The sequence below is a fragment of the Ixodes scapularis genome, unplaced genomic scaffold (assembly GCF_016920785.2).
Source record: "Ixodes scapularis isolate PalLabHiFi unplaced genomic scaffold, ASM1692078v2 PGA_scaffold3__209_contigs__length_174095766, whole genome shotgun sequence".
Classification (NCBI taxonomy): Eukaryota; Metazoa; Arthropoda; class Arachnida; order Ixodida; family Ixodidae; genus Ixodes; species Ixodes scapularis.
Window position 1 is genome coordinate 56,866,624 of NW_024609868.1, and position 23,088 is coordinate 56,889,711.

The following is a 23,088-nucleotide window of genomic DNA, read 5'->3' on the forward strand; positions in this document are numbered from 1 at the left end:
ATTAAAAAAAATATATATATATATTTATTTTTTATTTCTCTCACTGTAAGAGCGCGCACATGCCGTCGAGAGCTGTCAACGAGCATTTTAAAAGTCGATCGTCCTTTGTGCGCCAGGAAACTTTCCAGAAACTCGATTTCTCCTCCCCTTCCTGGGGAGCTTTAACGACGTTCTACTTCGTTCATCGCTCGTAGCGTCACCCTCTCCTATTACCCTCTCGACAAGCCGTTGGGAGTTTTTCTTTTGGCCTGTTTCCCTTGGAGTCTGAAATTAGGTGATCGGTACAAGCGAAATCCATTAGAGCCCTTCGTCTTTCTGCCGCTCCTGGCACTCGCTGCCTTCTTTTCGGTGATTAAACGAACGTCGGTGGACGAGCTCAAAATACCAATAAGGGCGTGTTTCTTTTTCTTTTATGCGGAGCTTTGTATATCGTGCAATGTGTTTTTGGCAGGCTTGGGATCCAAGATTTGTGTCGATTTATGCGAGAAAAAACATTCAAAGCGAGCTGGAAGTGTGCACAAAGTTCATTGTGATAAAAAAAGAAAGAGGTTTGGGGTATAACCGATAATCTTACTGCGCTCAGTCTTAAACGTATCTATAACATTATTGCGAGTTTTCATAAAGCGCACCAAGGGTAACCAGTACGGCATTTTGAGAGCACAAAGCAAATGAGTACTGTTCCAAAGTACAATATGAATTTTCTTGCAAACTGGCATTAATTTGAACGAGTCTAAGTTTTAACTTTCACAAAAACATCACCTCTTAAAAAATAAAAAAAAATTTATTATTTTGTTATAAACGAGTAGTCCAGAAATTGAATTTTATATGGCACGCCGTGACCATTGTTGAATTACAAACCCTCATTTTCCTTCCCGAATTCCCTATACCATACCCGTTCAAAGCGTTTCGCGCTTCTTGATTCTGCATTCCTTGTAAGTTTATATTCGCGACTGGGCCCTTTTCGAGGACTGGAAGCATCTTTTGTCTTAGGTAAAGCGAAATTAACCATCTCTTCCCAGCACAAACATAAAGAAAAAATGAAAAGAAGGCTTAAAGTTTCCCAGAGGAGGTATCTGAAATCGCCTAAATATGACAATAACTCACTATGCGGGCTCTAAGCATCCTAAAAATTCATAAATCATAACAAGATGACCCAAGTGTGTTGCAATCTTTGATTTTTTTTTTCATAGAAACATCTGCCACAGATTGTCATAATTTAGGGATTTCTATGATGTTTAGAGCCAACAGAGTGAGTTATCGCCATATTTAGGCGATCTCAGAAACCACATCGGGTCACCTTTAACGCAAGCCAGGTGAAACTCAATTACACCGTTAATAATCACTAACCTACAGACGACTACAGGCGCCGGTGACATCGCCTGACATTATCCCAGAGAGAACACAGACAAGCCCGCGAAACAGTCTCCCTCTCGATTATTTGTGCGATAAGCGAAGGTCTAAGCTGACGCAACGGTTCATCAATTTCGTCGCCGCAGCCCCGAGTCGCGCACAATGGGGACGGGATCGTTTTGAGCCGAAGGAGTAACTCCGGGGAACCGCACTTTGAGTTCATTCGAGCGCCATTCACACGAACCCGGCCTCGAACGTGAAAGGACCGCCCGCTGCTCTCGCCGTTGACTCCTGCCAGACGACGTTTGCCGGCTTGGTGTCCTTATAGGCGTCGCCGCTTGCCGCTTAGCGTCACATTCGAAACGAGTACGCAGCGACACGGAGGACAAACACCACAGTCCCTTTTTTTTCCCCCTATAACTTTCGACGAACGTTCCTGTCTCGTACCCTATTTTAAAATTGCACTCCTTTCAAGCTTGAAAGCGTCGTTTATATTGTTTTTTTTTTTTTTTGTTTTTTTACACGAGATTATTTGCCTCTCTTATTTAAATGCGGCTCTAAGTGAGGGTATCTTCGTGATATATGGGCACAATACGTAGCCGGATTGGCTCGTAGAAATGAACACCGAATCTAAAACGAGTGTTGCGGCAGATAGCCATCTAATAAACAGCGGAAGAAACGATTCTTCAACTTTCGGTTTCATTGCAGAAGGACAAGGCGCAGACAGTTATAGCAAGCGACGAATAGAGGCATCATTGATTCAAACTTACGAATGACTGCCAATCTGGAAAACAGGCCACTGTCGAAGGATTGGATATGGCCGCTTGAAGTGAACAAGGCTCCTGTTTTGTGCCGCAAACCACGGTCTTGAACGGGCCTCGATCTATCGCTGTTGAGCGCACAATCGGCGTTGACACCTGTTTTCAGTACGTGCTTGGTTATCGCGATCAATTGTAGGAAGAGGACGCGATGGCATCAGTCAACATTCTGGTGGTAAGGGAGGTTTCGTCCTTTAATTAATATTGCGAGATTAAAGTTTTGCCCAAACGCTACAGGTTTACATCTACCACATGGTTCCCTGTTGGTGATGGTAACTCCTCTCAATGGCCACCGCAGTTGCGCGAATCTGATGCAAAGATCTACACTTTAATTCGTAATGAACAAAACAAAAATAATAGTAGGTTTTGTTTGTTTGTGTATCCTACTAGTGGTGGCATAGCTATCGCAGCTGTGCTACGGCTCTTAAAATTATACACACGTTTGTATCAATTCTGTCTGCCGTTTTGGAGGTCAATTTTGTTTCAAGCATGACGAGTCTTGTAGCGGTATTTTTTCGATAGCTAACGAAGAGTTTACAATAAGTGACGTTCAAAGGGGGAAAAAAAAAGTCAGGGGAGGAAGGGGAGGGTGCAGTACTCATGACGTCTCTATTGGTCGGCTACTGTTCGGTCGCAAAGAAGGGGAGGGGGGGGGGCTTGCGAACGACGCGGCGGCGAACTGGCCCCTTTGTGTTTGGCGCGTCGCTCCTCGGCGGGGTTCCTCGTGGCGGCGGGGTACTGCGCCGGAGTTCGGCTCCGGCGAGCGTGAAATCCACGCAGCCGAAAATGAGCACCGGCGGCGACCCCGTGAACAGGACGCCGAACGCTGGGGACAACAAAGCACTCGTGCACCTTTATGCTTGCCCAGCGCGTGGAGGAGCAAACCGGAGGTCCGCCTTGGGCCAAGGTGCCGCGCTGCCTTTGTGCTTACGTGTAGGTGTGGGCATGCGTCTTCTTTTTGTTTTTTGCTGACAGTTTTAAGGTTGGTGCGCTATAACTATAAAAGTGGCCTGGAATGAGCTTCTCTTTTTATTTGCTGGAGACATTAAAATCATTTACGTGGGATGTATGTTTAAGAACTAGGGATCCACATTTTTTTTTTCACAGAAAGGTGTAGCGCGAATGAATCGCAAGAGTGTAATTCACAAGTGTAACACGCTGAAGTTTGGAGCCTTACGTCTGCTAAATTTAGCGGGGAACCTGAATTTTGACGCTACATTCCGCTATGTTTAGGTTGGCTTTAGACCTCAAGCTCTCAAATCAACACCCATCACAGCTCACAGCACGTTACTGCAATGCTCTGTCTTAGAGCTGTATTCGTAGAATAAAGATTCGCTTAATTATTTTAATATTATTATTACGATTATTATTATTCCCTCTGATAACGATAAACGTATACTGAGTTTTCAGTGAAACAGGATGTGTTCATAATCAGAAAACTTGAGACCAGGAACAGAAGGTACCAAGTTGTCCAAGCGTTTGCCCTAATTTGCTGAGAAGCATCCATATGTAGACCCCCAAAGAAGAATGGGGAAGTTCCACCAAAAAAGAAGCTGAACACAAGTCACGGCCCATAAACGATAGGATTTATGAAATTAGAGTAAAAACGCAGGCGAGCTGGTGCACATACGTAATGAGAAACCGTGAGTCCAGGAGCAGAAGGTACAGTGCTAATCACACTTGTCTATACCGCGCGAGCGTGCGGCTTTTCCCGGGGAGCGCTAGACTGGTGGCATTCGCGGAAACTAAGCGAGTCACGTGGCGCAACGTGGAGCGGCCCGCTTGAGGGGTGTCCTGCCCACTCTATCAGCTGGCGGCGGACGCGGAAGGCTGCTCGCACGCTTTTTACACACATCATTACTCAACAATAAACAAACTGAAGCATGAAGGCGTATTAACGATGTCGTCATCAAAAAACAAAAATGTATCATAAAGCACTTTACTTTTACCGCTTATCAAGCTGATAAAGTGGGCAGGACACCCCTCGAGCGGGCCGTTCCATGTTGCGTCACGTGACTAGCTTAGTTTCCGCGAATGCCACCAGTACAGCGCTCCCCGGAGAAAGCCGCATGCTCGCGCGTTATAGACAAGTGTGATTAGCACTGTACCAAGTTGTCCAAGCGTTTGCCTGAATTCGATGAGAAGCATCAAAATGTAGACCCCCAAACCAAGGAAGAATAGAGAAGAAGCTAAACACAAGTCACGGCCCGTAGACGATAGGATTTATGAAACTAGAGTAAAAACACTGGCGAGCTGGTGCACGTCCATAATGAGAAACCTGGAGACCAGAAACAGAACTCTAATTTCACGTTGAATGAGCTATTCAATGAATACGAATATCAATACCTCAAAATTAAATTGAGCACCAAAATACACTTTTTTCTCTCCTGTCGTAGTACCTGCTATTCTTTTCGAATGAAGCTCCTAGTTTACGTCTACAAACCGCCGGAGGTACTTCATTGAGAAGGAGCAAACAGTCGCAGGTGTACACTCCGCTGGGGAAACAATAGGGAGCGAATGTCAATGAAAGCACGCAGTGCTCCGAACTGCGTCCGTCATCGTTACGGGGTGTCGAAAGAGCGACCCGCTAAGCCTCCCCATCAATCTACCTTAATTTATGACACGCAGACGTACGATGACAGAACACTTCCCCTCCTCATTCTGAAACGCGTATGAGGGTATAGAGGCGATAAAACAAAAATAGAGAAATAATAAAAAAAAAAAAAGATTGCGCCGGCTAACAGGCGTAATCCGATCGACACGTGAACCCAACACCTCTCTAAACAAAGGCCGGCGACGCGCGTTTAGCCTAAAAGTTCCACACTCGCGCGGGCCATAGATGTTGCGCCACCGCGCGGACAGACCGCGAACGGCCAAACACGGCGTTTTGAGCTCTCTGCAAACACTCGACTCGTGCATTTGTTTGCGAAAATCCTTGTTCGCTTTCTCCCTCTGCGCTCGAGCTTTGGAGTACCGACTCCGGACAATGATACCACTTCCCACCTCCCCCCAATCCACATAGGTATCCCCCCTCCTCCTCCTCCTTCGTTGTACTTTTGCAGCGGAAAAAGGGGGGGGGGGGGGGGTATTTTGTGCCCCCATCCTGGAGTCCCGGCTGGCTCCTCATGGCTGTGGACGACATGCCAAAAGCGCTCTATTGGCTCTTCATGCAACTAAGTCCTTCTGTCGCAGCCCTCCCCCCCGACTTCATTGTCGCCGTTTCAACAATGGGCCAGTTAACTCCTTTGCTTTCTTGTTTTTTTTTCTTTTGCGTGAACAGTACAATCTATCTCGCTTTTTTAACGTGCCCTTTTTATTTTATGCTATAATATTATTTCGGTAGTGTATTCGACGAATAGCGGTAGACGTACTTTTTTTATTTTTATTTTACGCATCGAGGTTTTACTTGAATGTATTCTTGGGATCGGTATGCGAAAGTGAGCGGCGTGAACGTTTCGATTCTCGGGTGGAAACATCTTAGCTGTAAATGCCTCGTACTGACGTCACATCAACGTCCATTGTCGCAGCCTTGCCGCTGAGCGCAAACTTTCGGAAGGTACGTATAGGATCGCCGAATTGGTTTCTCTCGGCAAGTGCGAGCTCGAATTACCAACAGCGAAATGCGATGATGATACGTTCAAGCCCCTGTATATACTGTTTTACACATATTTCCATATATACTGAAGTCGAGAAATTGTATAAAACAGACTCAATGGCTTCTTTCACGGCTATTTGAAAACAAGAAATATGGTTGCCCTAAAAGGGCTTTATCGAAATAATCTGATTTCCCTACAGCACAAACATTGCAATTTCTTCCGTTTATTTTTTATTTTAGTTTCGTAAACATGCGAGGGCACTTCGGAAAGAAATCAATAAAATGGTCCATCTAAATACCAAGTATCATACTTTAGAAGGAATAACTTGCGGAGAAGATAACCATTCTTGTCAAACGCTTTTAATCCAGCGGAAATGACGCTGAGGTCCTCCCTTATATACGTACACAAGGCGTTGCAAAAGAACCCTTGGCTATTTTTTTTCTCGCAAACCTTACCAACTTTAGACAGTCGCTGCTTTTAGAATACACGAAAAAAAGTAAAATATTTATAGTAGGATAGAAACACGGGACTCCGAAGTGACGTTAAATATTACTGTTTGAACAGCGAGCAAACTAAATAAAAAAAAATGAAATAACCAAGAACTGGATCGATTTTCTCTTGTATTTCCGTAATGTTCGTACGAGCTGAACGCGTACTTCGACAGCCCAGCATTATTGTTTTCCCATAATATATTTTATCCCAGTGCTCGTCGTACGTGTTTCAATAGGGGGAGGGGGGCTTCCGTCCAACGAGCGTGCATTCAGGCGCAGAAAGGCGTCGCTGAAGCGAGTTCGGAGCCGCTGTAGAATCAGATATCTCAATTCTCGACGACAAGGGGTAATTATTTCTCACGTGCAGGAGGGAGTGGGGAGGAGGGTGTACGGTGATGGGTTATGTGTGGCACGGTTTTTGTAGAGAGCGAAAACACGTGCTCGAACGGACGCTTCACGACACGTTCTGGGCCATTTGCGTCCTAAGGGGGGAACTGCCTGCTCCTGTTGTAACGTTCTGCCTGAGTTGCTGACTTTCTATTTTAATTTTTTGTTCCACTTTTTTTTCGTGTATTTGTTACATGTACACGCGAATGTGAGATGTTGGAGGTGCCTCCTTCCCTTTTTATTGGTGCTGTGCTATCGTAATTCTAAGCTTGTTTGTGTGTCACTTTTTGTTTCTACAGAGGTCTTTTTTTGAACACCTTTGAATTAGTTTGTGTAATGGGTTCATAAAGACTTTATGTTTCGGGTAGTCTTTACTTTTATCGCTTTTTTGTTTTATTAATTGGTTCTATTTACGTGGTTACAACAACCTACTAAGCCGAGTAGCATAATTCGTGTATTGGTTCTTAAGTAACTCCACGAGCTTAGCGCGCACACTTCTGGCTTCAACGGACAAAACAGAAACTGTTTCGTTGTTCAGATAACAAATGTTGTGCTGTGGCGTTCACAAAACACATTTATATTTGCCACGTTCCAAGACGCATAATCGCAAGGAAATCGCATCATACTGATAACACTACGCACGTACCTGAGCCACAGCTTTTTTTTAACGCTTAATTTTTTGCTACTTCATATAGTATAATCGCCTACAAAAAAGTTAAACAACAGACTCCTCGCTTTGTGATCGCTTGTCCTCGATCATAGTCAAGTGTGGTACCGAACTTGAATCTCCGGAATTCATTTCACGCAAACAGAAAAACACGTAACCTCGCCAACAACATCGAGAATGTTACATCTGAAACAAAAGTTGCTCGAGAGTTGATTCCGCGAAATTTCGAGGCCATTGCAACCGATTGGTCTCTCACCGAGTCCAATCGAGTGATATCGGCTCGTAAAAGTGAGCGTGCCCCGCACGTGGCCCGAGATCGAAAGGCACTCGGCGCAATCACTTCTCGCTCGATGAGGAGCGCGCCGCACAGGGAAACTCCCCAAAGAGGCATCAATCACGCGTCGGGTCGCGGTCGGACGCCGCGCCGACAAGGAACGAGTAGACCCAACAACGGGGAAGAGGACGCCCGCACTCCGGGGGAAAACGGCGCGCCACACCGCTGCTTCTACAGCGCCCTGGGACAACCGGGAGTGAAACACTATAGGCCGCAATTAAGCGAAATACCCTCTCGACACGAACCCCATGGATGTTCTGACGCTGCCGCGCGACACCGTCGCGGACGCTCCAAAAGCGCAGTCTCCCCAAAGTACGACGTATGCGTCCATACACTCGGGATCCGGCGCCGACAACCTCTAATGGCCATCTGTGCCTCGTTTTAGGTGTAGGGTGGGGGAAGTGAAGGGAAGGTGTGGGGGCTTTCTTGTTGCTGGTTTGCTTTCGCTGCTCTTTTGGGAGTCCTCCCTCCCTCCCCGTGTGCGCGTAGATCACCTCGGCTACGTCACAGATACAGCGGCGCGCGCGCAGGCATGCATGTGGCAGCGGTGGCACCCCGCCGCTGGAGTGGAACCCCGCCCATTGTTGCCAGTGAGGACCCCGTCGCCTTTCGTCGTAGTCGTCGTCGGCGCGGCTTGCAGTGTGTGGAATGAAGCGTATACACGGACGACCCGTGGGCCCTGCCTCCCTCACCTCTGCCTTTCGCGTGGGGCCAGAGCGGACGGCTCGTGTAATGCAATCACTGCGCCTTGCGTGCCCTATCAACACGGGAAGGAGGGGGCGCACCAGAGGAAACGTGGACGCGAAACTTAAACTTCTTGATTGTCGTCCGATGCTTCCGACGGACATACGTACAGATCGCCATTCTCACTACGCAGTTGCTGTCTGCCGCTTTCATTTGCTACGGGTGGAACCGACGTGCTTCCCTGGACACAACAGCGCCTTAAAAAGATCGAGGCTGTGGATTGCGTTGGTGAAATTTCTCCTCCACAAGGATGGAGACCCCAAATTAGTTACAGGTAACCTCCATATAGACATTACTTTACCATTTCTATAGGTTTTGCAATGGCGCGCCCCTCTGAAACCTACCGTCTGCTTTGACTCCAGACCGGTGCGGCAGACAATGAGCCACAAAGAAAGGTGAGCGTCTATGCTTCACTCCGTTTGGCATCAAGTACGAGCGCCGCCAACCTTCGTCATGGCACTCTCATCTTTGTATGTTTCCTATCCAACGAAGCACAGTGAATTCGCCTCGCAATGATCCTGAGGTTCGTTTTCTGTGCCTGATCGAGCCGGCCACATCAAACGCAGAAAGAAAACTAGCACAGTGACGACCCACTTTCGACAAGCTGGTTGGTCGGATCCACAGAGTCGTCGGCTGCGCTCGGAGTTTCTGCGAAACAGAGTATAGGAGCGACAACGAAGCGTTGTTGTCAGTTTGTCGAAGCAATTCGTGAAAGAGAGCGGGTAGACCGGTGTTCTTCTTTGGGTTGTGCGCGCGGGCTTATAGATCGGTCTCGAGGGGAAGGGAGAAGGAGCCAACGGCGGTCGCGTTGCCACAGCGGAGATACGGGAAGGAGCGGTCAGGTCATCGCTTAGAGAGCGGCGTCTCCCCATCGGCTCGTCCCATCTATTGTCGGCCGGAGGGCCTTTGTTTCCCCGGAGCGCGCGGACTGGCTCTCGGCCGCTTGGCTCCCTGGCACTCCGCCTTTAATTCCCAGGGCTCTACTCCCATCAGCGCTGATGTCTCGGTCGGGCTCCGGGTGTCTTCAGGGAGAAGAGTGCCTTCTCTTCTTCTTTTTCGAGTAGTAGCGCTACACTTGGGGAGTCTTCGTTGTTTTTCGATGTCTCGTTCCGCGGCTTAGCAAGAAGGGAGCAAAAACAGGCCCCTGCTGGTCTTTGCTTTGATTATTTGGAGCTCGACAGCTTTCTCGCTCATTTGAGGAGAGCCGAGTCCTGCAGGGTTTTCTTGCTATATATGGTGGGCTGTGGGACGTGTCCTTTTTGTGGACAGTCTGATGGAGAGTCGCGTGGGATGAATGGATGGTGTCCTTTGAACTCAGACGATCGCAAAAACAGTATTGTTTGCTTCGTTTTTTTTTTTTTAAATGTTATTCGGTGTTTTAGGGGTTTCTGAGGCGCGAGATCGGTGAGGTTCCATAGTCATTCAGTCACACCCCTTCGTTTTAGAGCGCAGCTCTTAGGTGCCCGTTTCCGGCTTGAGCGGCGTCGCCGTCGGTGTAGCCTCGTTGTGCATTATGTGAAACGTCCCATGATGCAACGCGCGAGTCTCACTCGTGACTCGCGCGTTGCATTATAGGTCGTTTCCCATAATGACGTCGGACGTGACGTCACCAAGGTCCCGCGCGTTGCATTATGGGAAACGTCCCATGATGCAACGCGCGGGTCACTCGTGACCCGCGCGTTGCATAAAGGGACGTTTAGCATAAAGACGTCACGCGTGACGTCACGGTCACTCGTGAAAGTCACAACAAAGGTATACGCCTCCTCCTCCGTACCCTCCCCCCCCCTCCTCTTCAAGAGCTGCACTTTAATTCGGCATTACACTTTAATTTTTTAGCCGTCATTGTAAATAATAGGTACGTGAAGCCCCAGAGGTCTTGCATGTATCACGTTTCACAAAACTGACGAGGCAGTACTGCAGAAACTTGAATATTTCTATGGTTGCGAGTAGACACAACACTATGGCAAGATATCTCTTTTCCAGGAGTTTACTGGCCTTTGCATTCTAAAATTTAAAATAATAAAAAGGAAAATCTCAGAGCACAAATGTGGAAACGTCAAGGTCTGGAGATTTCAAAACGTTTTCAGAAGGCTCGTTCACACACATGCAACCGAGAACGACCGAGAGAGACAGAACGGGTTTTTAAGCATCTTGCGACGTCTTAGAACCGGGTGCGCTGCTGCGGAGCTCGCCCTAAGACGTTGTAAAGCGCCGTTCACACTCTTGCAACCGAGTAAGACCGAGAAAGACAAGACTGGTTTTTAGGCCTTTTGCGACTGCTTAGGACCTGCGCCGCAGCAGTGCATTTGGTCTTACTCCGTCGCAAGAGGCTTAAAAACCGGTCTTGTCTCTCTCGGTCGTACTCCGTTGCACGTGTGTGAACGAGCCTTTAGATGCTTAAAACCGGTCTTGTCTCTCTCCATCCTACTTCTTACCGCCTTGTTCTTTCTTTTTTTCTCTCTCTCTTTTTTACGCGCATCGTTCTTTCTTTGCTTTTTTTTTTTTTTTTTTTTGGGGGGGGGGGGGGGGTTGAAAGACTTGTCAGTGTAGTAAACAACCATTTATTCTTACGCACATTTGACCTTGCCAATACCGTCAAACCTTCGCCCTATAGAAATGCCTTTCCAGGGTCACCAGATGGCACCGGCGTGCCAGTGTGTTCTCTCTTTGTAAGAGATTTTAAGGCACTCTGTTTTAAGAAGTCGCAAGTGTGTAAACGGGCCTTGTAAGTTAGTGATCGAAAGACGTCAATGATCCTAATTTTTGACATAGTGAAATTTTCAAAAGTCACATGACAAACAGTTTAGCGAGCGAACCAATGAAAAAAGGAGGAAAACAAAGGGACGTTGGTGTACGACTGCCACGATTAGACCGAGTCTAGAAAACAATATCTAATAACAAACAAGGCGCACGCAACGTCTCAAATTATCAGACGCATGTGCATGCTCGTCCCGCACTGTGTGTTCCGTAGCGCTGCAATGAAATGCTAATATGTGCATAGTATCCTTTTTTCCTCCAAAGTCACGATTTCCTCCAAAGGAAATATATATCAATCAACCCACCACATTCCACAATAAAAAAAAAAAAAAAGACGCTTAGCTTATTTGATTTTCTAAACATCGCCCGCAGTCTCACTCTCAGCGTGGATCATCAACTGAAAGGTTCCGTCAGAATGGCTTCACCCAAGACAGCCCCGGGCTTCGCAGCCCACCGGAACGTGAAAGGTCCGACTCAAAGACAGGGTCGGGGGGGAGAACCCGGCCGTTTCCGCGAGCCCGCCGCGAAAGCGACAGTCACACGTGTGAAACCGTCACCAGCACAGGGAACAAGCGTCACTGATACACCACCATGGCATCTCTTTTTTTTTTCTTTTTCTTCTTCTTTTTAAAGGGCGGCAAGTTTCGACGGCGGGCATATAGCGGAAGGAAGGAAGCAAGCCGCGGGTTGAGCGGCACCTTGCGCGGAGGTGGCGGCTGATCCTTACTTAGAAGTTGCCCGTGTAAATATAGTTGTCCTAGGCTGCCTCATACGAAATGATGTATGATTGGGTGCGCGGTTTTCATCTTGCCGCCTCCCCGGCCTGGCTCCACTTCCTCTGCTCCGGCGGCGGCGCGGAAACTTGTCCGTTTTGAAGCCCAGAGCTTGCGAAGGGGGGGTAGAGGTGACGTTTCGGATAGAGACGTGGAGAAAGAGAGAGGGAGAAAGAAAGAGAGAGAGAAAGAGTACGATGGTAATGCCTGGCACGTCCGACGCATGTGTGATTTTGTGCGTCCCCGCGTGCTCGTGCGCACACTACGAGGGAGCGTAATGGAGCCTCGTGTGGAGGCGGCGGCGGCGGTGTTGGCGGTGTGCTGAAACAGAATTCAAGAACTGCGGAGAAGTCTCCCTCCCTCCCCCCATTTTTTTTTTTTTTTTTGATAAGCGCGGCAACGAAGTGTTCCTGACTGATTGGTAGATACGCTGCCTGAAAGTGCTTTTCCGGGGGAGAGCTGTGGATCGGTGTGGGGCAAATTCTATATTTGAAGATTTTCGGCGTCTTACAATTTAATCTCGGATTTAAACTCCGTAAGGAAAAAGTTTTCATTTTTAGATCAGCTCTGTTCTACCATTTTGTCGACAACGAAGCAACACGAGGCTGAGGCATACTATCGAAATATTGCAGAAATGATCTCGGTCGAGTGAATGAGCAGCGCGAAGTTCATACCCTTTGTTCGATGTATTCCGTACTTTACTTTCGATGAGGACATTTGCGAAAACATTGAACATCTCGAAGTCACATTGAAACATTAGAAAGCAAGAACTTTTTCGCGTCTCATGTACGATCTTGCCATAGCATATGTGCACGTGCCACCTGCGAATACGTTTGTGATCACCAAAAACGTACACACTTTGAAAAAAAAAAAGTTTCCATGCTGGAAAGGCGTTGCCTAATGAATAACATACCACAGTTACCATTTATCGGCAGGGTTGTACCATAAATTAACAACAAATGTGTAACGCACTTTTTTCTGGGATATCTTTTGTACGAAGGTAATATTTACTTGTCGTTATTGCACATATTCAGTGAGTCAAGGCGGTTCCCTACACGGGGATGGTAGTCTAAATTAATCCACGTGCGTATCATTCGCTTAACTGATGCCTCGCAACTTTATGTGTGAACTACCTAAAATTTCGCAAAGGAATTATTTTTTTTTGCGTCAATTGCATTGAAATGAAGATTCCCTACATCATAAGAAAGTCTGAAACGCTGCTTCTTTGATGGTCTTGCCATCGGTGATTTGTGAGATCCAAGCCCTTACTCTGGGATGCGCCTTTTCTAGGGGTAGGCAATTGATCGATTAACCTACCTATTAATAAAATAATGCTTTAATCGCGATTAATATTTTAACGGTTTAATCAGTAACGTTTTTCAGAACCAAAAGAAAGTAAAAAATGAGATGCTTTCACTACGCAGACATGTGACTACACCAATATAAAGAGAAAATTTTGGTTGACATTTTAACCTAAAGTAAAGTGTAAGTGAAAGATTTGTAACTCCAGACCATAGCAGAAGGCTTACAAATGTCCCGGCCGCTTGAACGCCGTGCGAGTGTCCGTTTAGCGCAGCAGAGGCTACTGTGAACAATCAAAGCAGGCTGCACTTGCCGTAAAATGTCAACGAGCATAGTTGCCTCATGCTGTTGAAGCGATTATCTTTGAGGGCGAGTGTCTTTGAAGCGTTCTCAATCAAGTATCGAAGGTGATCCATAATCAAAATTGTACATATTGCGCCGTGTGTCACATTATCAGCAGAAGCAAAGAACAAACTAATTTTGACCTTAATAAATATTACGCATTCAAATGAATGAGACCGATTAATCGATTCATTGATCGACTAAAGGGGGGCGATTAATCGGGATTAAAACATTTAGCGACTACCAGCCCTAGCCTTTCTCTCTGCTGCTTCTGTAAAGACATGACTCCGTGGAGTAAAAAAAGAGAAGTTTGCCCGGCGGCGTTTTCTTTTCATGTGTCGTCAGGACATTGGCTGTTGCGCTGCATGTAATGCCAACGTGCTGCCGGGCGAAGTTCGTCACATCTTCGCTTCATGGAGTTCAAAGAATAGCCTTCCGTGATTTTGAGTTCGGGCATGCCTTCTCCAAGTCCGTGGATCAAACTTCGTGCCCAGACGCCGGAACGTTTGGAGCCAAACTGTTCAACCTCAAATCAAGACAACGACGATACTGGTAAAAGGGTCCAGATAGGGAGGGCGGTATCTGTTCCGCAAACGGCGGATTACCTGAAAGAACTCCACCGAACTTTACCAGAAATGGTCTCCCGAATCGTCTTGATCTTGCGTACCTCGTTTTTGTCGAGACCCAAGAAGGATCCCTCTCTACCTGCAGCCAACAACGCCAAGCAGCGCCCTTGAGGAACCAGCTCCCAGAATAAAACTGACAAAACAAGAAGTGCCAAGAGCGGGAGCCATATTTCTTCGGCCGGCGCGCAGCAGCCAGCGCTCCCTATCTCCAGTCACCTTCTTCGCGTCGAGATGGTGAACGGCGATGCCTCAGGGAAAAGTCGGAACGTCGCAGCGACCCGGGACATCATCATCTGCTTGCCTCGGGGTCGTAGCCTCGAGCCGAGCGACGTTAAAATGTCATTAAACCCTCGGGCTCCCCCGATAATTCGTCTCGACGACTCTGCCTCCGCACTCGCACGGGCGCGGAGCGAACTTCGCGCGCTTCTTCCTTCCTGATGACTTGTTCGCGTCGTCGTGCAGTCGTCTCCATCTTGGTTTTCATCATCGTCGTCGTACGGAGCGGGCAAATGAACAAAGCGATTACAAGATCCCCCTTTGTGAAAGCCGCGGAAGCGTGGAGTATATGTTCGTCGAGGCACACGCGCGTCTTGTGTGGATATAAATATCGCGTATGAGCCACGTATGACGTCGGGTCTTGTGGACATCATCTACGCGAGAGTATATATAAACACGTAAGACGATGAGTTGTAGATAAGCGCGTTGCTCAAACAAATGGTTCTTGCGAGCTGGGGGATCCTTTCCCCGCGGTTGCTGTAGCGAAGTCACAACAAAACTAACTGCCTGTGCTCGTATAATGTTTGCGGAGGACGGTGCTCTGCGGTTGGTCGGCCGAAACAGCGTTATCCCTTATCCTTCGCAACGTTTTCATAACTCTTCCTAGAGTTCATCGAGCGTTTCGTCGTGGAGACGGGGAGTTATGCGATGTATGAAGTCGCAAGCTGACTTTACCTGACTGAAATGGGTAGGTAATGTTGCTAGCCTTTTTCTGATCGGTATTCTCTATTTTGCTGTCAATTTAGAAGGCTCCTGCGATCTAAGAGTGGGTGTATCAAAATGCTTACACGGTGAAGAAGTGTGAGTCAATAAGATAACGCAAACTATAAAGCTGCAAACGTCGTTAATAAAACGACACTCTCAAAGTGGACCTTCAAACCTCGGAATTATAGTCACCATCGCTGCTTCGTGATGAGGCAACTGCCACCCACGTCCCCACGTTTATGAATTTTTTACACGCAATATTTAAATTTTTAAATCTGGAATATTTAGTGAAAGGTTGGAACTATTTATTATAAAACTTAATTTATTACTGAAGCAAAAAAAGAAGACATGTAAGAAAACATTTATTTTGGCCGAGCAGGCTTCGTAATCTTCGTTGACGAGAAATAAATTTTTTGTTGTAACCTTTATCGGTTGCTCGCACGTGCTCTACACGTTTTGCGTTATGACGCGCCTTTTTGGTTTGCTGCCTTCACTAATGTGATAAAGTAATCTGTAAGCCCAATCTTCACTCTGCAGGTCGGTACAGTACCATGAGAGGACACTGAGATTTTGCAGTTATGTGCGGTTTCGGAAGTTTATGTCACACGATACTTCCGATGTACAAAGTTACTGCGAAGATGCGGCAATCATCAGTGCTCATGAAACATCTAGCAAGAGTAAGACAAGATGTATATCTTAATACGGCCAATACTGCACCGACAAAAGCGACCGGTCTTTCCAGAACCCACACCGCGCGTGCTCGCTTTCCGGAGGACAACGCCACTTCAAGGAAGAAAGCGGTTGAGCATCACCTATATTAATTCGAGCTTTAATCGGCAATTCATTTTACAGCATACGTTCGTTTATGATTTTGGAAAAGGGTATCGTAAACTACCCTTCTGGTCGTAACTAATTACGAGCGCTATCGTGAACACCGCACGCACGTGTTAAAATCCCCGGTGCGCGCGCGAGCTCCAGATTTAAAATTCCTTGGAAGCGAGGCGCATCATCGGCGTGTTCGGATCGGGGTAGGCACCTTTTATGCCGCCATAAATCGGGAATTGTTTCTGACGGCTATGTGTTGTAAATCAGCACCAATGTTCGCCCAGGGAACTGCTGCGCTCCGTTAACATGTTCCGCGCTCATTTCGGTTTTCTTTTTATATACCTTTTTTTATTGTAGCTTCGTTTACTTTCGGATGGGTGCCGCTACAGCTCGATGGTAATTCATTTTTTGCGATGAAAATGCGCTTCGCGAAAAGTACGTAAATTATGTGTACGTTGCGTGATACGGTATTGACAGTTAAGAATATAGAGGCAGATCTCGGCTGTTGTTTCCCCAGTTTGATTTTTGCCCTCTTTTTCGTCACAAAGAATTGACGTACCCTTTCTGAAGGACAAACGGCTTTTCTACTCCTCGCAGATCGTTCCAGGGGTCAATTGTTGAAACCATCGAAAGCAGAGTAGCCAATGACAATCCTTGGGCAACGTATCGTGCAAAAAAATAAACGTAACATATATGAACGCTGGCACTATTTATTTTCTTCCAGGTGAGAACGCTAATCAGTACGTAATCCGAGCCCCGTCATTAGCTAGGCTGTTTCCGTTTATGATGAGTGATAGACTCTCTGCTTGCCAACCTCTCGTATTCATAAAAACGTAAGCTTTTTTTTTTTTTTCTTTCGTACTTTAGACGGAGCAAAACGCGTGGGACACCCATGTAATCACAACCGAAGCGGGAGCGAGATTTCCACTTGAGCACAGCAACGACGGGGTGTCCCTTAGTTCATCCAGGGACAGGAGTGGTTGAAAATTGATTGGACGGGATCACAGCCCTGAGAAGACCCTTCCCCACGCTCTCATCCGGGAGCGAGAGAGCAAAGCGGGGCAGAAGGATCAGGGAGCGAATGCGCGGCGAGGCACCGACTCTGCCTCGCCGGGTTGTTAGTGGCGAGCGGGTTCGCTTTCGATTACGGCGAACAAGTCGGTCGCGGGGCCCGGACGAGAGCCGGCTTATCGCCCTCCAAGTGTGCGCGTGTTCCGACGTTTCGTACGAGCCTGATAACCGCGGAGTTCGTAGAGGGCCATTTGTTCGCTGGCTGGTGTTATGACACTACTGTGCCGGGGAGTCTGGCTTTGTACATTGAAAGGGATGTTGGGCCAAGGCACGCGCTCATTGGATGTCGAGACTGAATGAATATAAAATAGAGTTGTAACGCTTGCAGTATTGGGAAGACGCTTTCATGCTCGTTGTATTAAACAAAAAAGAAGGATACAGCTTGGAAATTAAAATAGACGACGCGCTCGCGCTGGCAGCTTTCACAGGAGTGTACATTTCATATGAAATCGGGTGCAACATCTTTTTTTTCAGAAGGTTCTCGCTACTGCGCATATTCTAGAACGACTGACTCTTCAATGGGATTATCCAGCTTGACAGCACGCATGCAAGTTGATGAGCTTTCGTTGATCGCGAATGTTTACACAACAAATGGTGGCAGCTTCATGGAACCCCGACAACCTTCCCAATGGATTGCGGATGCAATTTAAGTAGAACATAGTATATCGATAAATATATGAAAATGATAGCCTGTTGGGTTAATGCTAGTTGTTTAGTTAAATATGCGAAGAAGATAGGGTCGTTAAAGAACATATCTCCTGTCGACTCTGTTTAACACCTCTCCTACGTTAAGAAATGGCAGATTACCACGACGTAGGTCTGTGCAGCAATGCCCCCTAAGCCTTCTAAGAATTCTCTGGAAAGGTCCAGGAATTCCCATTTTGGAGTCACACCCGCGCACGCTCGTATACCCACAGAGTGGCATTCCTTGACATTCAAATATGTTTAGTTTCAAGTCTCGCCTCCTTTTTACGAAATTCGCTCCGATATCAGGACTAAGACGACATTATCCAGCTAACCACTGGGGGATGGCCGAAGTAATTCGAGATCTAGCTTGAGAAGGTAGCTCTCTTCCTATATATCGGGGATAAAGTTGAAGAAAAGCTTTGCCACGGTTATGTTACGATGACAACCGATTTCGCGCAAAAACTTAAGTTCCGTTTAAAAGTTATAGCTTTCCAAGCCAATACATTTTGCGTGACAATGATCAATGTGGTCATTTCTGCGACACCAATATTATTGGAATTAACCTACATTCCAGTATTTTCAATTTTACTTCGCGCGAATGACTCGGTTACCACGTAAAATTATTAATTTTATTACATATCATAGGGACACCAGTGTTTGGAAGTCGTGCAGTAGATTTATAACCACTCGCGTTTAGAACGTTGCTGAGTCGGGGGAGCAGCAGCAGAGAGGAAAGGGGACACTAGACAAGAAGCTACAAGGTTGCCAGTGGTACCGTGTGCACAGCCTGGGTCACGGGTCGGTGGCCAGAAGCCAAGCGGTGCGTCTACCGTCGCCCGACACATCAAAGCGAAACAAGCGTGCTCCAATCAGACTTCCCTCGGATACAGGCGGCTATTTAGGCACCGCGCAGGCGGCAAGACAAGCTCGAGCCCATTCCTCCCGTCGCACTAAATCGACGAAGCAAAAGGAAGAAAAGGAATGGCACGCATTGCGAGGGCGCGTGGAGGCGGCGGCGGTGGCCTGACACCACCGGGGGCGACAACAAATTGGTGGCCCCGCTGCCAGCGGCCCTCGCCGGTGATGAATCTGAGCAGCCGCGCCGACGGAGTTGTCTACCGGTGTCTACCTTCGACGCCTCGTCTCCCGGCGGTAGCCAGGAATTGAGCGGCCCAATAAAGAGCAGCCCTTCTGCGCGAGAGGAGGACCGCCATTGCAGGTTGCCGAACCGGCAGCATGCCGCGCGCTAACTCCTTGAGCACACGCCTTGTGTCTCGGCGAGAGCGTTTACGCTGCGTATATTTAGGCGTCGCCTGCGGTTACGCCACAGTCCACTCGCCCGTCTTGCGGACTTGATTTATTGTCATTAGGGAAGAGCCTTTCTTTGACCGCGAGGCTTCTGTTTGGGGGCGGGATGCAGAGAGATGCTTGCGCAAGAGCCTGCAGACGCGAGGCGCAGCGCCTAGCTGCTGCTTTTATTCTTGGGCGTCGACTTCCACGGGTATACATTGGAAGGCGTTGCGAAGGAGGCGTTGAATGCAGACTTGCCATGGCGAAATGTCAAGTGATGCGATGCCGTATTTGACTCACGGTAGATTTTGGAGTGTGCACGATTTGTGATGCTTTTAGCTGCTGCCATGGCTAACAAACCAACGAATCCACACGTTCTCTGTGTCCTCAAGAGTATATACGAAATAGGAATTTGGAGCAGCTGCTTTACAAGTAGATGGTAGTTACCGATAAAGAGTTGAGGTTCACCGTCTCGGACAAAGAAGAACTCTCCACTTTCAAACGTCGGCTTGGTACACCGCTGTTTGCTGACGCACAGCAAACGGTGACGTTAGAGTCTTATTCTTGCGGATAGTGTACACATTTATCGACTGAGTGCACAGTAAAATTATAGAGAAAGCATGCTTTCACAGTTTAGCTCAACGTTTTATACGCCATGCATTTTAACTGCAGTGCAGTAATACTAATAGGTACAAGATCAATTTTCGCACAAACCTTTTCGATATTTTGGACGCAAAACTTGAAGATGTGCTTGTGACGCATCTTGCAGGAGTTCCTGTTGGACACCATGTATTTCCAGTTGTTGTCGAGGGAAAAGTAAAAGCAGATTCTTCGACCACTGCGCACTTTCCTACCAGGTTGGTACTCCCAAACGAACAACCTTTCCTTTTCTCCTCATGGCCACCCCACTCCAGCCTCCCTCTTCTCCGGACAGCGGTCCAGCATCCTTTCCGTACCATCCTCTCTTGGTCAACATTACCAAGAGAAAAAGACATTGCCACAGTCGATAAGCATTTACACTTCTCCATTCTGTCGTTAGAGTCTCGAAGACACACTGCAGGCGTGTCCAAGGGAAGTCCGCAACGCGACGAAAGACCACGTCCCCTACGAACAAGTTCTCGCAGCCACTGCACGAGATCTGCACTGACGTTCCCCGGTCTCCGAGCGACGACTGCGGCCCTTCTGCCGTGGCGCCGCGAACCCAGGGCAAGCCAAGCGGCCGCGCTGCAGTCGAAGCCAGGCTCTGGAAGACTACCTTCGCGTGGCCTCGTCGGCTGACTGCACCGCTGACTGCCTACCCACCCGCCCACCTTGGCCCTCGGGCGCGGGTCACGCACCGTCACGTTGACTGCGGAGCGCCGATCGCGAGGGGGGCCCGACACGCACCTTGGACGCCAATCGAAGCCCGCAGGCACCGCCATCCAGCGACGCTTCCCTTCACGCAAGGGCGGCCAGCCGCGGATGCGAGACTCCGGAACGGGACATGCTCCAGGATTTCCGATAGGGCTCTCTGGTTCCACCGCCGGCAGACACCAGGAGGACCCCGAAGGCGCGCACCAGAGCGAGCGGGCGTTACGGGAGAGGAACCGTCGCCGCGCGGCGAGACATCGCCGTGGTTCCGTGGGGACGTCCGTCTTCTCTTGTAGAGATGGGATAGGCGCCGGGCCGTTACGCGCCGCCGGGGCTACGCGGACCGGGGTTCGGAAGGGGGGACGTGGTCGCCGGAGGCTCATGTGCGACCGACTGAGTCGTTGAGGATTTCAGGTGCACTGTTATAAATTGTGGAGGCTCACTGGTACGACTGGAACTTGGGGGTCATCTCTACCTGTGACAGTGCTGCGAATGAATGGTACAGACGAGCTGCCTGGCTTCACCGAGCTGAAACTTTTGTTACAACTGCTCGTCCTAAATTGTGGCTTTCAATCAACGAAAAGTGGTGGGATGATCTTAGTCTGAAATACGAATTCGTGACTATCTGCATTCATATGTTTAACCCCTAACATTCAAGTGAAGAAAAAAATATAAAAAGTTTGGTTGTCCTGTGCTTGTCCTCTGTGTTTTATTCTTTCAATTTTATGTATTTTTAGTTTTTAATATTTTTGTTTTACGGAAGTATACTTCTACATTTTGCGGACCTATTATGTTTTCTTATGTCTTTTTTTTTTTCTTTCCCGTGCCGTACAATACTTGTAGTTGAATTTGGAAATTGCTGTCTGAAATACGCCGGTAAACGTAAGTACCGAAAAAAATGTTGTCAGCTTGTGTTGAATCCGCTCTAACACAGCTCGTTTTTTGCAAAGGTTGTTCCGTCCTCAATTTTTAGCAATTTTATTTCTCCCTGTTCCAAGTTTGCCCTTTTATTCATCTAAAACGTTTGATTTCTGCTATTCTTGCGTAATAATTTTTTTTCATGTCGTCTGATGAGAAATCGGCATTCCCTTCATCTCGCAGCGATACATCACGCAATATAGCTAATATCTCATTAATGCGATAATAACTTTGTTTCCTTATTTATTTTTATATCTTTCAAACAGAAAGAAGCTGCACCTGTCCCGAAGGGGATGTGCAGGCGGGTACCTCTCACTTGGTTCACTGTTCTCAAATGTCCACAGCTAAAATCACTTACATTGCCTCCCACGTTTGTTTTTTTTCTTCTTTTTATCATGCGGCTTTGATTATTGATGCAAGCCGCATACGCTAACATTAAAATCGTTAACTCAATCGAAGTCTCCACCATTTGATCACGTGGGGCTTCTGCCATCTTGTATCTGCGGCAGGCACGTAGCCAGGATTTTGTTTCGGGGGGGGGGGGGGGGGGGGGGGGGGCGCCCATGACAAAATGCTGAATGAGGGGAAGGGGGGAGAGGAGGGTCCCAGTAAAATGGAAGATTTCGGGGGGGGGGGGGGGGGGGGGCCCGAGCCCCATGGGCTGCCCCCCTGGCTACGTGCCTGATCTGCGAATCAGTGTCTTCTTCACTACACTTATTTTTACACTATACGTATAACATTTATTTTATTGGTATCTGGTTTATTTAGTTATGGTCTATCGAGAACAATTATAAAAAGAAAACTTTCCAATATGGCTGGGGGACATTAAACACTCTAAGAAATGCCTGCGCGTCTACTTACCAGCAAAACACTCGAAGAGCCAATCTCTGCGATCTACGAAATCATCCCAGCGAATGTTGAGGCGGAACATCCGTTTAGACCTAAAAATTAAGTCTGCGTTGTGGCGTTACGAAGTGCAAAGCGTCATGTTAGCATTGCGTAATGCCACAGCGCAGACTTCATTTTGAGGACCAAAGAGATGTTCTGCATCATCATTCGCTGAGCTGATTTCGTCGATCGCAGAGATTGGCTCTTCGAGTGTTTTGCGGGTAAGTAGACGCGCAGGCATTTCTTAGAGTGTAGGCCATGATGATATAAACTCGAGCTTTTATTTGCATGGGCGGAATATAAATAGGGATACCGGGTCACGGAATAAAAAGGAGGAACCGTCGCTGGCTCAACTTGAACTTGTTTATTTCCGCACTATTGTGCTAAGGGCACCACAAGATTGCTTTTTGGTGTCAACGCTGATAGGCGGCCCCCCAAAAATGTCCCGGAAAGGTTAACCATTTGTGGATAATCCCCTAGCGGCAATAGTGCGCAAATCTCGCGGGCCAGCTCAGAGAAGAGTTTTCCACACACGTATCAAATTATTTATTTTCAATAAATCAATTCAAGGTCAACAGGCGTGTATGCCTAATCAAGCAACCAAACACCCGCCTCACGCAAAAAAAAAAAAATGATAACAGAGTTTTTTTTATGGACTTAAAAGCTTTTTTTTTTTGTCTACAACACCTAGGACCCCCTCGTCTTGGCTGTCCTGGTTTCGTCCCATGTCACAGTCTTTACTTTATTGTTTACGCCCTCTCCCTCTTTCCAACGGAACTGCGTCACATACTGTAGTCCCTCTCATCTCCCCGATTATACGTCTTCTGCCATCCGCTTTTAGTATGCCCGAAGACCGTAAGTTCGAAATGTCGCGTTGTTCTTTCATTTCGC

General features: G+C 47.6%; 1 protein-coding gene across 6 annotated transcripts in view; it reads right to left on the bottom strand.

Annotated features, from left to right (window-relative positions):
• Nucleotides 1-23,088, bottom strand: part of LOC8052141 (paired box protein Pax-5) — a 220,945-nt gene that overhangs the window by 102,342 nt on the left and 95,515 nt on the right. The window lies entirely within an intron of this gene.